The following is a 14741-nucleotide window of genomic DNA, read 5'->3' as shown; positions in this document are numbered from 1 at the left end:
CACATAGGTGCCTATGGAGAACAGGGGTGCTCCGGTTCCAGTCTGCCAGCAATTTAGTACCTGCGTCCTTAGGGGCAGACTGGGGGGGGGAAATGGAGGGGGGGCAAGGAGGGAGGATTGGGTGCACAAGTAGGCATACAAAATACATCCTCTGCAGCACAGGGCCAGCCGGGTGCAGTGTGCAAAGCAGGCGCCTGGTTTCAATGGAGGGACCTGGGGGTCACTCTAGTGGTGCAGGCAGGCACAGGGGGTGGTTCTTGGGACAGCCACCACCTGGACAAGGCAGAGGGTCACCTGGGGGTCACTCCTGCGCTGACGTTTGGTTACTTCAGGTCCTGGGGGCTGAGGGTGCAGTGTTGGTTCCAGGCGCCGGACCCTTGTTGGAGGTCGCGGTCAGGGGGCCCTTCTGGATTCTCTGCAGGCATCGCTGTGGGGGCTCAGGGAGGGGTCGTCTCTTGTCACTCACTGGCTCTCAGACACCGGGTAGTCCTCCCTGTAGTGTTTGTTCTCTGGATCTTGAGCCGGGGGTGTCGGGTGCAGAGTGTGAAGTCTCACACTTCCGGCGGGAAACGTGAAGTCTTTGAAAGTTGCTTCTTTGTTGCAAAGAAGTAGCTGGTTTTGAACAGGGCCGTTGTTCAAGGGAGTTTCTTGGTGCTTTAGTCCAGGGCAGTCCTTTGAGGCTTCAGAGGAAGCTGGTCCCTGATGGATGCGCCGCTGGTTGTAGGTTTTCGAAGTTGGAGACAGGCCGGTAGGGCTGGGGATAAAGCAGTTTTGGTCGCCAGTCTTCTCTGCAGGCCTGTAGGTCAGCAGTCCTCCTCGTTTCTTCAGGTTGCAGGAATCTGATTCCTGGGATCTGGAGTGCCCCTAAATACTGAATTTAGGGGTGTGTTTAGGTCTGGGAGGGCAGTAGCCGATGGCTACTGTCCTGGAGGGTGGCTACACCCTCTTTGTGCCTCCTCCCTGTGGGGAGGAGGGCACATCCCTAATCCTATTGCCCCTAATGCCCATTGCTTCACAGCTTGTGTGCTGGTGGGGAGAAAATGACTAAGTCGACATGGCACTCCCCTCAGAGTGCCATGCCTACCTCCCACTGCCTGTGGCATAGGTAAGTCACCCCGCTAGCAGGCCTTACAGCCCTAAGGCAGGGTGCACTCTACCACAGGTGAGGGCATAAGTACTATGCCCATACAGTGGCCAAGCAAAACCTTAGACATTGTAAGTGCAGGGTAGCCATAAGAGTATATGGTCTGGGAGTTGGTCAAACATGAACTCCACAGTTCCATAATGGTTACACTGAAATCTGGGAAGTTTGGTATCAAACTTATCAGCACAATAAATGCACACTGATGCCAGTGTGCAATTTATTGTAACATACACCCAGAGGGCATCTTAGAGATGCCCCCTGAATGCCAACCAGAATTCTAGTGTAGGCGGACTAGTTTTTGCCAGCCTGCCACAGACCAGACATGTTGCTGGCCAGGAACAAAGCCTGTACTGGGTGGAAGTGCTTCTCACCTCCCCCTGCAGGAACTGTTAACACCTGGAGGTGAGCCTCAAAGGCTCTCCCCTTTTGTTACAGCACCACAGGGCATCCCAACTAGTGGAGATGCCCGCCCCTCCGGCCACTGCCCCTACTTTTGGCGGCAAGGCTGGAGGAGATAATGAGGAAAACAAGGAGGAGCCACCCACCAGTCAGGACAGCCCCTAAGGTGTCCTGAGCTGAGGTGATCCCTGCCTTTAGAAATCCTCCATCTTGAGTTTGGAGGATTCCCCAATAGGATTAGGGATGTGCCCTCCTCCCCACTGCGAGGAGGCACAAAGAGGGTGTAGCCACCCTCCAGGACAGTAGCCATTGGCTACTGCCCTCCCAGACCTAAACACACCCCTAAATTCAGTATTTAGGGGCTCCCCAGAACCTAGGAAACTAGAATCCGGCAACCTAAACCAAGAAGGACTGCTGACCTGAAGCCCTGCAGACAAGACGGAGACGACAACTGCGTTCGACCCAGCCCTACTGGCCTGTCGCCTGACTCAAAGAAAACTGCAACAGCGACGCATCCGACAGGGACCAGCGACCTCTGAAGCCTCAGAGGACTGCCCTGAACCTAAGGACCAAGACCCTCCTGTGAACAGGAGCCCTGTTCAAAACCAGCTACTTATTTGCAACAAAGAAACAACTTCCAAAGATTGCACATTTCCTGCCGGAAGCGTGAGACACTACACTCTGCACCAGACGTCCCCTGCTCGAGATGCAGAGAACCAACACCACAGAGAGGACTCCCCGGCGACTGCAAGCCTGTGAGTAGCCAGAGACGACCCCCCTGGGCCCCCACAGTGACCCCTGCAGAGAGAATACAGAGGCTCCCTCTGACCGCGACTGCATGTAACAAGGGACCAGACGCCTGGAACCAACACTGCACGCGCAGCCCCCAGGACCTGAAGGAATCGAACCTCAATGCAGGAGCGCCTCCCAGGTGACCCTCTGCCGAGCCCACCCAGGTGGTGGCTGTCCCGAGAAGCCCCCGCTGTGCCTGCCTGCAACGCTAGAGTGACCCCCCCACCCCCCAGGTCCTCCATTGTTTTCAACCTAAAACCCGATGCCTGCTTTACTCACTGCACCCGGCCGCCCCTGTGCCGCTGAGGGTGTACCTTGTGTGCCTTCTCGTGTTCCCCCCCCCGGTGCTCTACAAAACCCCCGTGGTCTGCCCCCCCCAGAGGACGCAGGTACTTACCTGCTGGCAGACTGGAACCGGAGCACCCCTGTTCCCCATAGACGCCTATGTGTTTTGGATACCTATTTCCTGTGCACGTGACCAGCCCTGAGCTGCTGGTGTGGTAACTTTGGGGTTGCCTTGAAACCCCAATGGTGGGCTGCCTATGCCCCAAACTTGAGACTTGTAAGTGTCTGTCTCATCTCCAAAACTAACCTTTACTTACCTCCCCCAGGAACTGTTGATTTTTGCACTGTGTCCACTTAAAATAGCTTATTGCCATTTCTACAAAGACTGTACATGATATTGTGTTTATTCAAAGTTCCTAAAGTATCTATGTGAAGTACCTTGCATTTAAAGTGTTTGATGTAAATCTTGAACCTGTGGTTCTTAAAATAAACTAAGAAAAGCTATTTTTCAATATAAAAACCTATTGGCCTGGAGTAAGTCTGAGTGTGTGTTCCTCATTTATTGCCTGTGTGTGTACAACAAATGCTTAACACTACCCTCTGATAAGCCTACTGCTCAACCACACTACTACAAAATAGAGCATTAGAATTATCTCTTTTTGCCACTATCTTACCTCTAAGGGGAACCCTTGCACTCTGTGCACACTACTTCTCAATTTGAAATAGTATATACACAGAGTCAAGGTCCTACATATATGTACTCCCTTAAACTGCAACCTGCCCATGAGGCTACCAAGGGCCTACCTTCGGGGTGCCTGACAAGTAGTAAAAAGGGAAGGTTTAGGCCTGGCAAGTGGGTAAGCTTGCCAAGTCGAATTGGCAGTTTAAAACTGCACACACTAACACTGTAGTGGCAGGTCCGAGCCATGGTTACAGGGCTACTAATGTGCTGCAGGCCCACTAGTATCATTTGATTTACAGTCCCTGGGCAACTCTAGTGCACTTTACTAGGGACTTACCAGTAAATCAAATATGACACTCATGGATAAACCAAACGGTACAAGCTCTATAGGGAGCACTTGCGCACTGATTAGAAGTGGTGAAGTGCACAGACAATAAACCATCAAAAACGGACCAGAAAAATATTGTAGGAAGGCAGCAAAACGTTTGGGGATAACCCTGCAAAAAGGGCCATTTCCAATATCACACCTGCAGGAGCTGATGGTGAGCCTCAAAGGCTGAAGCCTCTTGTTACAGTGCCATGGGGCACTCCAGCTAGTGGAGTTGTCCGCACACGGACAAAGCCCCACTTTTGGCAGCAAGGTGATCAGGAAAATTATGGAAAGCAGGGAGGAGTGACCCCCCCAAAACTCACCCCTCCCCCTGCCATCTAAAGCTATGGCCATCCCTAGGGTGTCCAGAGCGGAGGTTGCCCCCCCCCCCGCAGAATCATCCAGCTTAGTTTGGAGAACAGAAACCAATAGGGTTAGGTTTGCGTCCCCCTCCCCAAAGGGAGTGGACACAAGAACGGGGTGTAGCCACCCTCTGGGACAGTAGCCATTGGCTACTGCCCTCTGACCCCTGTAACCCCCCTAAATCCAGGATTTAAGGGCTTACCTGAACCCAGCTCATGAGATTCAGGCTGACCTGACAAGAAAGAAGAAGGACTGCTGAGCTGAACCCCCAGCAGAGAAGACAACGACAACTGACTGCCTCAAAAAACCTGCACAAAAACAGTGAGGCATCCAGCGGGGCCAGCCACCTCGACCAAGTTATAGAAGTCTGTCCTGCACCCAAAAGGACCAAGAACTGCAGTGGACAGTGGCCCTGTCCAAGAAGGAAACATCCAGGGACTCTGGCACACCTCCAGACACGCGAGTCCTGACCACCCTGCACCAGACACCCTACGGCCGGTGACCACGTGGCCCAACCAGCTAAAGAATCATCAGGCGATTGTGATCAAGTGCCCACCCTGGGTTGACCTTTCAACCCCCCCACAAAGATGCCTGCAGAGGGAAGACAGAGGACCCCGACCCCTGAACGCGAAAGCACTGGATGAATATACCCGCCCTGTGAGAGACTGGCACCTTATTGCAGTACACCTCCACATTTTTGCCTGGTTTCCGAATGCAACTTGGACTGGAGTGCACTGGGATCCTGCTAACTAGGTTCCCGGTACCAGTGTTCTTTACATAAAACATTTTAAAAGTGATTGGATACATGTTTAGCTATCACTACAAGTCCCTAGTAAAAAGGTACTTAGGTACCCAGGGCATGCAGTACTTTGGATAAGTCCCTGGTGGCAGTGGCACTGATTGTGACAACCTCAAGGGGCATGCATCAAGATGTGCACAGCACTGCCATAGCAGACAGTCTCCTGCTGCAAACCTAAAATACAAACTCTACTTGGCACACTACCTGTGTGCCCGGTCCACCGTACACTGCATTAACTATGGGTAAGACACCCCTATAGCAGGCCTTACAGACCTAAGGCAGGATACTCCATACTATATGTGAGGGCACAGCTGAATGAGCAGTATGTTCCCACTGTGTCCCTGGCAAACCTGGGATATAGTGAGTGAATAGAGCTGCCATTTTAATGTATGTGCTGGACACTGGCCAACACGAGATTCCCAGCAAAATAATGGCTACTCTGAACCCTGGGTTGTTTGGTATCAAACCACTCCGAATGATAAATTCAAACTGGTACCAGTACTGGATTTATAATAAAAGGTACCCAGGGATCACCTTAGAGGTGTCCCCTGCAAAAGACAACTATCCTGGCATATTTTCTGACTGGTTTCATCCAGCCTGCCACACCCACACAGTCTATATTCAAACCTTGGTGGAGAGCCCAGTCTCCCTGGTTCGTAAATCAATGCCCTCCCTTGGTGGAGGAGCTAACCACCCACTCCCCCAGGAACGTGCAAAACCCCGGTAGTGAGCTTCAAAGGGCTACAGCCCCTGAAACTCGAGCCTCCAGGCCTGCTGCTAGCATCTGAGGGGTTGCCACTTTGCAAAACACCCACTTTTTGAGTGAGCAAAGGTGGGAAACCACACAAAGATTAGGAGTGGCGGCCTAGCATGCACCACCTCTAAGGTGTTGTCTGCGAAGTGGACCCTCAAATTCAGTTTCCTCCATCTTGAAATGAAGGAAACTAGCCAATCAAGTTTAGGGAAGTCACCCTTCCCAAAGGAAGTGGACACTAAAGTGGGTGGAGCCACCCATAGGTGGGTGTCCCATTGGACATTACCAGGTTTCCCCTAGAACGCCCACTAAATTCTGTATTTATTAGACATCCCTAGAACAAGAAATCAGATTTCAAAATACAAAGAAGACCTGCACCAAAGAAGATCCAAAGCAAAAGAACTACAGACCTGTTGCACAAGAAAAGGCGCCAAACCCTGCCTGCTGCACCCAGGAACTGCAAATTGCTGCTGTGGAGGAGCTGGACACTGGACCGAGCCCAAGAAACCCAGGTAATATCCAGGTTTAAAGAATCACCCCAGATATCCCTTTTGAGTGGAGGCACCACTCAAAAACCAAGCAAGATCCAATAAGCCAGTGAAGGTCGCTTCACTGGCTGGCCGATATGTCCACAACCGGAATTTGCAGCCGGACCCCACGACACACTAACTACCGTCCCGGATGTGACCTACAAGTGTGCCAAGATTGGTGGCACTGTGCCCTCCAGTGGCCGAGTTACGCCAATTCCCTGGGACAACCTCAAACCAGCTCCCCAGGAGCTGAAAGGATCAGGAGGAAGCTCCTGTAGAGGGACTTTAATAACACCATGGGACCTACCACCAGAATGCTCACAGTGTCCTGTAAGCAGCCAGAGAGACTCACCTCCAAAAGGACTCAGTTGCGCACAGCTCTGGATCTCACCCCGCATCCGGCCGCTCTGCGCCCGCAACAAGGAACCAGCTGTGCTCCACTGATCCCCAAACCCTTGCGACCTCGACAGCCCAAGGGGACCCCCAGAAACCATCTTTTCCAAGTGGCCCCTACAGGTGGCCCTGTGCCAAAAGCGTTTCCTACACTGCTCCCGCCGGAAACGGGAGCCGCAAGAGGCTCTCCGGCTGGTGCAAGGTGCCTACTGACTGCTGCGACCACCCTGCAAAAAAAAAAACACACAAAAGAGACTGGTAACTCAATTGTACGATTTTGAATGGTAACTGTACATTGATTCCAATGATGCGTAATTATGGGCAGAAAGACTAACTTTATTACAACTTTTAAAACTAATATATAAAAAAGTATTTGAAAGATCTTGGTCTTAAAAATTAAATAAAACTGAAGTATTTTTATAAACTCTGGTCTCGAGTTATTTATTGAGTGCATGTGCTGCATGATTGGTTTTGTGAGCACAACAAATGCTTAGTACATCTCCTAGATTAGCCTAACTGCTCGACCACCTACCTTAAAAATTGTAGCATTAAGTGGTCTAATTTTTGCTCATGGAAACCAAAGTGTGGTCGCCTGGACCCACTGCATAGTGTGCCTAGTTTTGCACACTGCATAGAAGGCCAGCCTCCTACAGATGCCTAAAAGACCACTGCACCCGCAGCCCCCAGAGAACCCGACCTCCAGCACAGGTACATTCCTCCCTGTCTAGCTTAGGGTTTGCTCCAGGGGACCCCCTGGTCCTCACATGCAGCATCTGAGTGACCACGGGGTCTCCTCACAGAGATCTATTGGAAAACCAATGCCTTGTTTGCATCCTGCACCCAGCTGCCATAGTGCCACTGAGGGTGTGCGTTTGATGCCTCCTTGTGGCCCCAACAGTGCCCCTCTAACCCTCCCCCTCCTACCCCCAGGTCTGCCCACCAAAGAACAGGTACTTTTCTGCTGGGAGATCTGATTCAGAGTGCACCCTGTCTCCGTAGGAGCCCACTTTAAAATGGCTCAAATTTGACCTCTGCACCCGAACGGCCCAGTGTTGCTGGGAGCTTGGGGTTCACTTGAACCCCCAGCTGTGGACTTCCTAAGCCCCAGAGACTGAAACTGTTAAGTCAAGTACTTACCTCTAAAACTGTGCTTTAGTTTCTTCCCCAAGGATGTGTCCTGAAAATTGCAGTGTCAACATTTAAAATAGCTTTATTGGCATTTATTCAAAAACTGTATGCTATATGAATTCCATTCAAAGTATTATTATTGATATATATGTGAAATAATATCTATTGATGTAATTACATGCAAAGAGAATCTTGTGATTCTAGAAATAAACAAAATTTATTTTTCTATATAAAAACCTACTGGTCTGTAGTTTAGTCATTAAGTGTGTGCTTCTTCTATTGTGTCTGTGTGTAGAACAAATGCATTTGTAGTATCTACTTTAGCCTCTGTGGAACACCTGGAGTCTGTGCATGTCATTTTGATATAGTATATAAAGAGTGAGGGGGACTGACTGAGTTGGCGAGGTAGCATGTTCCAGGTCTGTGCTGCGATGTAGGAAAAGGATCTCCCTCTGGCTGCATTGTTACCAATTCTAGGGGTGGCAGCAAGGGCAACTTGTGCAGAGCGGAGTTACCGGTCTCTGTTTGGGTCTGAGAGACTCAGTTGGTGCACGAGTCGCTAGTCTGAGTGGCTCTGTGAGTGTGCGCATGAGTACCTCAGTGAGTGTGAGTGCTTGGGGATTATCTGAGCAGGTCTGTGTGAGTTCACAAGTGCCTCTGTGGGTGTATTACTGGGTGCATGAGTATGTGAGTATTGTAGGAAGCAGCATATATAGTGAACCAAAACGAGGTACACTGCGCAAAAAGTCAAAGCAATCAGAGGAACAAATTACATCCAAAATGCTCCTTTTTTCGGTAGTGTGGTCAAGCGACTCCTACGGTAAGTGAGACACACACTGAAAGAAATCACACCAATTTATAGTAATAACATGTACTTTTATATAAAGTCTGATATTTTGATTTATTAATTTTTACAGCTTGCAAAACTTGATACAGTGCATTTTTCAGATGTGGTAAAGTTATCCTATGAAGGAAGAACTAGCACTGCATACAGGTATAGTAAAGCGACTGACGTGATCAATCTCCTGGACTTCGGCCACACGGACCATTCACCTCAGGCAGCAGGGTGCATGGGTACAGCTCAGCGTCAAGTGCCCCATGTTAGTCTATGGGGACCGGTTTGGTCACAAAGTTGCTTGAGGGATGGATTGGGAGTCCACATCAGAGGAACCCACGTGGGTTTCGAACCTTGAGACCCTTAGGCACGTAGGGACACCACCGATCCACTTCACCTCAGGCTGTGGGGTGCAGGTGCAGTGGTGTTTTATAGCATCAGGTCTGGTGCTGGAGTTCCTTGTGGTTGTAAGGAGCCACGCAGAAACAGTCTATAGGCATCGACTTGGGGTTTAGTCCGAACAAGCCAACAAGTGGCCTCAGGTCTCACGAGGCAGAGAGATGTGGGGACAGCCTTGGTCCTCTTCTCCTAGGCCCAGGGCAGACGGGTGCAGAGGTGTCCTGAGACATGGGGTCTTTGTCACTCACTGTTGCTAGGGGTCTGCAGAATCAGGCTGCAAACGCTGTCAGGAAGTCCACATAGGGCAAGGCCTGGGTAGGCTGTGTCTGAAACGCCTGGGGACCATGGGGACACCACTGGCCCACTTCAACTCGGGCTAGGCAGCTCAGCTGCAGTGATGTTGCCCAGTGTTGGGTTTGTGGCAGTCAAGGTCCTCATGGTTCTTCCTTGGGTGCCTGCAGATGCAGGGCAGCAGCTCATGTAATCCAAAAGAGTTCTTCTTGGTGATTTGTGAAGCACGGACAGCGCTCCCTGATTTTTGGAACCTGCAGTGGAAGGACAGGTCAGATGCTCCTCAAGGGCCAGGCGCAGCAGGCTTGGCACCACGTCAGTCGTGCTTCTTAGGTCTATGGTTTTGCAGTCTTGTTGCACACTCCTTTTGTGTCATGGAAGAAAGTCAGAGAATCTGTGTAGGAAAGTGCCCTTCTTGGCATGGTTGCCCCCCACTTTTTGTCGGATATTGGTGATAACTTGACAGAACGTGATGGGATCCTGCTAACCAGGCCCCAGCACTAGTGTGCTTTCCCAAAACTGTAGCATTGTGTCCACACAACAGCACACCCTTGGTACACAGTTAAGTCCCTTGTAAAAAGTACCCACGGTACCAAGGGCCCTGTTAACTGGAAAGTCCCCAAGTGCTGCAGCATGACTTATGCCACCCTGGGGACCACTCACCTAGCACATGCACATTGCCATTGCAGATTGTGTGCGCTGGTGCTGAGAAAAAGGCAAATTTGACATTGCACCTCTCAGTGTGCCACACCACAAACCACTGCCGATGGTATACGTAAGTCAACACTCAAGCAGGCTTTACAAGGTGAGGAATCCACAGGTAGTTGTATCCATCAGAAATATATTTACATTTATTTTAAAACCACAAGATTCAACTCAGGTTACTCACGTTATCGCAGTCGCCTGGGAGGCCCCTCTGCGGTATTTGTTTTCTGGAGCTCGAGGTGGGGGCATTGGATGCAGAGTGAGAAGTCTCACGCTTCCGGCGGGAAGGGAGAGTTCTTTCAAAACTTGCAAAAATGTTGCAGTGTCCTCAGAGGTCGCTGTTCCCCGACAGATGCGTTGCTGTGCAGTTTGAGTCTGGGGACAGGCCGGTAGGGCTGGAGCCAAGTCAGTTGGTGTTTCCGTCATCTCTGCGGGGCTTTCAGGTCAGCAGAACTTATTTGTGCAGGTTGCAGGAATCTGATTTCCTGGGTTCAGGGTCGCCCCTAAATACTCAATTTAGGGGTGTGTTTAGGTCTTGGGGCAGTAGCAAATGGCTACTGCCCTTGCGGGTGGCTACACCCTCTTGGTGCCTCCACCCTGAGGGGATGGGGGCATCTTCCAATCTCAAGATGGAGGAATTATAAAAGTTAAGAGTCACCTCAGGGCACCTTAGGGGCTGTCCTGACTGGTGGGTGGCTCCTCCTTGTTTCCCTCATCATCTCCTCCAGCCTTGCTGCCTAAAGTGGGGGGGGGGAAGACTCCATCTCCACTAGCTGGGATGCCCTGGGGTGTTGTAACAAAAGGCATGAGCCTTTGAGGCTCCCCGCGAGGTGTTACAGTTCCTGCAGGGGGAGGTGAGAAGCATATCCACCCAGTACAGTCTTTGTTCCTGGCCACAGATTGACAAAGGTACTCTCCCCATGTTGCCAGAAACTCATCTGGTTGTGTCAGACTGGCAGAAACTGGTCAGCCTAGCACTAGTAGTCGGACTGGTATTCCGGGTCCCTCTCTAAGATGACCTCTGGGTGTATTTTAAAACAAATACCACACTGGCATCAGTGTGCATTTATTGTGCTGAGAAGTTGGATACCAAACTTCTCATATTTCAGTTTAGACATTATGGAACTGTGGAGTTCGTGCTTGTTAAACCCCCAGACCTTATACTCTTATGGCTAACCTGCAATTACAATGTCCAAGGTTTTGCTAAGACACCGTAGGGGCATAGTGCTCATGCAGCTATTCCCTCACCTGTGGCATAGTACACCCTGCCTTAGGGCTGTAAGGCCTGCTAGAGGGGTGACTTATCTATGCCATAGGCAGTGTGAGGTTGGCATGGCACCCTGAGGGGAGTGCCATGTCGACTTAGTCATTTTCTCCCAACCAGCACACACAAGCTGGCAAGCAGTGTGTCTGTGTTGAGTGAGGGGTATCCAGGGTGTCATACGGCATGCTGCAGCCCTTAGAGACCTTCCTTGGCAACAGGCCCTTGGTACCAGGTGTACCATTTACAATGGACATAACTGTGTGCCAGGGCTGTGCCAATTGTGGGTACCGGTTAGGGAAAGAACACCAGGCAGATCTTATCCTCCAAACCCACCCTTGCTGCCATCCACAGAATCAGGAAGAGCACATCTGAAGGCAGATGCTTTTCTTACCTTGTAGCCCAGTCAAACACGCTTCCACTCAAACTCAGACATGCAGACTCACTGAACCAGCTCACAAAGGATCTAAAGACATGGATCGCAGAGTGTGCAGCACGTCCGCAACAGCTATTTGAGCCTCCATGGGTGATAAGCCGCCCTTTAAAAGCGTCTGATTGCTCAAATGACTGATGTGTGCAAAAATACCTTTATTAGGAATGAAAAACTTGCCTAACAATAGCTTTACAAGTATGTCTCAATAAAAACATAAAAGAAAATAAATGTTTTACCTAGAATTTATTTTGAAAGATTAGCAACACATAACTCACCCACTGTTCAATCAGTCATGTTTGGCTACTAGAAATGGCTGCCAATACTCTTTTTAGTTTTGTTAGTTCCAGAGTGACCTCCAATTAGTGAAGAATAAACAATATTTGTTAACACATAAGTAGGTAGATAAATATAATTGAAAGGATCACCAATTCATGAAGCTTCATTCAAACAAGTACAGTAAATTGTATGAATGTATAACAATTTTCTAATTCCAAAGTAATTTGAAAAATAACTTACCATCAATGGTGATTTTTTTGGAAAGTCTCCGTAATCCATGCTTCATTATTTTACTGAAATCATCAGGGTACACATTACTGCGTATATAAAATTCAGAATCTGGTTGTACTTTGTAGCATCCATTGTTCTTTACAATAACAAAATAAATATAAACTGAAGAAAATCTAAACATCGTAATAGTAAAAAAATAAAATCACATGGATGAATATACGTTAAAGGTAAATAATGTGTTCCTCTGATTGACAATTTGCACCCACACATTCGTTTTTTGAAAATGGATACCATAAGAATATCTCTCCACAGTAGCTGCCTCCGCTCTGGTGGGAGGAGCACATAAGCCATCAGAAGTCTGCTTCTTCGCCAAGGCATTGCACCTTTTAATAGGAAGAAAAAGATAGTTGGAGATGGTCCTCTTCTCTCATCAGCTTGCCTAATTTTCACAGCAATTAAGCAAATAAAAAGCTGATCATCCATTTAGCATTGTTTAGTACAATGAATGACTGCTGTGGATCAAATATATGTAAGAATGAGGAGGTAGAGAATAAGTCGTCAGGACAATATTTAGACCAACGTGAAAGAGTGAACACTTTTGGAAAAAGAGAACCAGCTTGCCTCAATAGATGGTAGTTAAATGTGTGGCTACAGAGAGGGTTAGATGCTCGTTAACCCTTATGTAAGAAGTAATTACGGGAAAAAAAGAATATTGTATCGTCAACAAACCTATAGGTCCTCATTACCACCCTGGCGGTCGGTGTTAAAGCGGCAGTAAAACAGCCAACAGGCCGGCGGTAAAAAAAATGTAATCACAACCGTGGCGGAAACCGCCAACATAGACAGCCACTTTAACACTCTGACTGCCACAGTGGTACAAACAAACAGCATGGTGGTCACCACCAACAGACAGGTGGAAGACAATGTATCGCCCACAGAATCATGAGAGGCCAATCCGCCACTTTTTCAGGGGCGGATTCAATGCGAACAAAAACACGGCGGAAAAAGAACTTGGAAGGAAAAATGCTCACCTCTACACACCATACGAGGAACCAGGATGCCATGGAGCCGGAACTCCATATTCTACCAGCCATTGTCTTCCTGCTCCTCTACCAGGAGCACGAACGCCAGCAGCGAAGACCACAGTGAGTATTGCACCTACGACACAGGGGAGGGGAGAGGGAAAAGAGTGACACACACACGCAACACCCCCACCCACTACAGCACACATACACACACAAATACATGTTGATACATTACAGTTACACCCCCCAAGGCCCCTGGAAGAATGCAAGGACAATGGAAATGATTGTAACGATTCTGATCAATAAAAATCCAGTACTCATAAATATATATACACACCATTAACAAATATATACACCAAGAATTAAAGTCCATGTGCTGCACATAGATAGTCCGTGGACCACTGGGCCCAAAATGCATGGGCGAGGCCCACACAAGATATCCAATCAAAACGGAGCGAACACTGCAGGGTCATCAGATCGAAATACAACAGGCACCTCAGGGGGAAGGGAAGGGGGGGCACCTCAGCCGGATGAGTGTACAACGCCAGATCTATGAGGGGGCTCCATGCCCACTGCTGCATCCTGGGGAGTGCAAAGCCACAATCTCACAAGTGAATAACAGTCTCCCCTGGTTCTGGAGGGGGGTTTGTGCCCAGAGTGCTTCATCCTGCCAAGGACTGAGGTAGTGGATGCTTTTCTCCACTGGTTCTGGAGGGTGCTTTGTGCCCAGCGTGCTTCATCCTGCCAAGGACTGAGGTAGTGGATGTGAATCTCCACTGGTTCTGGAGGGGGCTTGGTGCCCAGAGTGCTTCATCCTGCCAAGGACAGAGGTAGTGGATGTGAATCTCCACTCACGGTGGGCCATGGAAGCTGTCCAGGCCCCTGAAAATGACCACCAGCTCCGTACGACTGACCACGGAGGATGGCAGCCATATCTGCGGTGGTGCCACTGGCATATGTGGCGTGTCCACTGTCAGTGATTGTGGCAGCCTCAGTAGCGGCGGTGCTTGTGGCGCTCATTGGCCTGCAGTGCTGGTGGGTGGCTCAGTGAGCGTGCTGGTGGCGGCGGTGTCCTGGGACGCGGTGATGGTAGCGCCGGTGTTCTGGGAAGCGGTGCTGGCGGTGTCCTGGGAAGCAGTGCTGGTGGTGGCGGTGTCCTGGGAAGCGGTCTTGTCCGCCGTGCAGGTAGGCGGCGACTTCCCTTTCTTTCTGTGCCCCTTCCCCACCTTGGATGGTGGCGCAGCTGTCTTCACACTCCCAACTGTAGTCCTGGGAGAGCCCTTGGTGGCAGGTGTTTTGCCCTTCTCCCTCCGGGCTGTGGCCAACTTCTTATGTTTCTGAGGTGGGGGACTGTCTGTGGTCTGGCTCCTTGGCACACTGGCTGCCCTGCTGCTTGGTGCACTCCAGAAGCCGGTTACTGCTGGCACCACTTTTCCCGTTGATGTGGTGGCTGAGGTGCTGGGTTGTGACCTGGAAAGCCGTGCCATAGGGGACGGAAGGGGTGGGGGAGGTGAGGGGGAAGAGGTCAAGGTTTGACAGGAAAAGTTTTAGACACACTGGGAAGGGTAGATGGAGGGGGTTTGGGAGTGGAGGAAGAGGTAGTGGTTGTAGGAGGTGTACATCTGCTGAATTTGGGTGAAGGTGCA

At 50.0% G+C, this 14741-nt stretch overlaps 1 long non-coding RNA gene across 2 annotated transcripts in view; it reads right to left on the bottom strand.

Moving 5' to 3' along the window:
* Positions 1–14741, bottom strand: part of LOC138300575 (uncharacterized) — a 51101-nt gene that overhangs the window by 21644 nt on the left and 14716 nt on the right. The window contains exon 2 of one of the 2 annotated variants that reach the window (XR_011204960.1): positions 12080–12156. The exons of the other annotated variant lie outside the window; for it this stretch is intronic. This is a non-coding gene — a long non-coding RNA (uncharacterized lncRNA). The remainder of the gene's footprint in view (positions 1–12079; positions 12157–14741) is intronic. 2 annotated transcript variants of the gene reach the window in all.

Source organism: Pleurodeles waltl, chromosome 6 (assembly GCF_031143425.1).
Source record: "Pleurodeles waltl isolate 20211129_DDA chromosome 6, aPleWal1.hap1.20221129, whole genome shotgun sequence".
NCBI lineage: Eukaryota > Metazoa > Chordata > Amphibia > Caudata > Salamandridae > Pleurodeles > Pleurodeles waltl.
The sequence above is the reverse complement of the archived record's forward strand: the minus strand, read 5'-3'. Positions and strand labels throughout refer to the sequence as shown.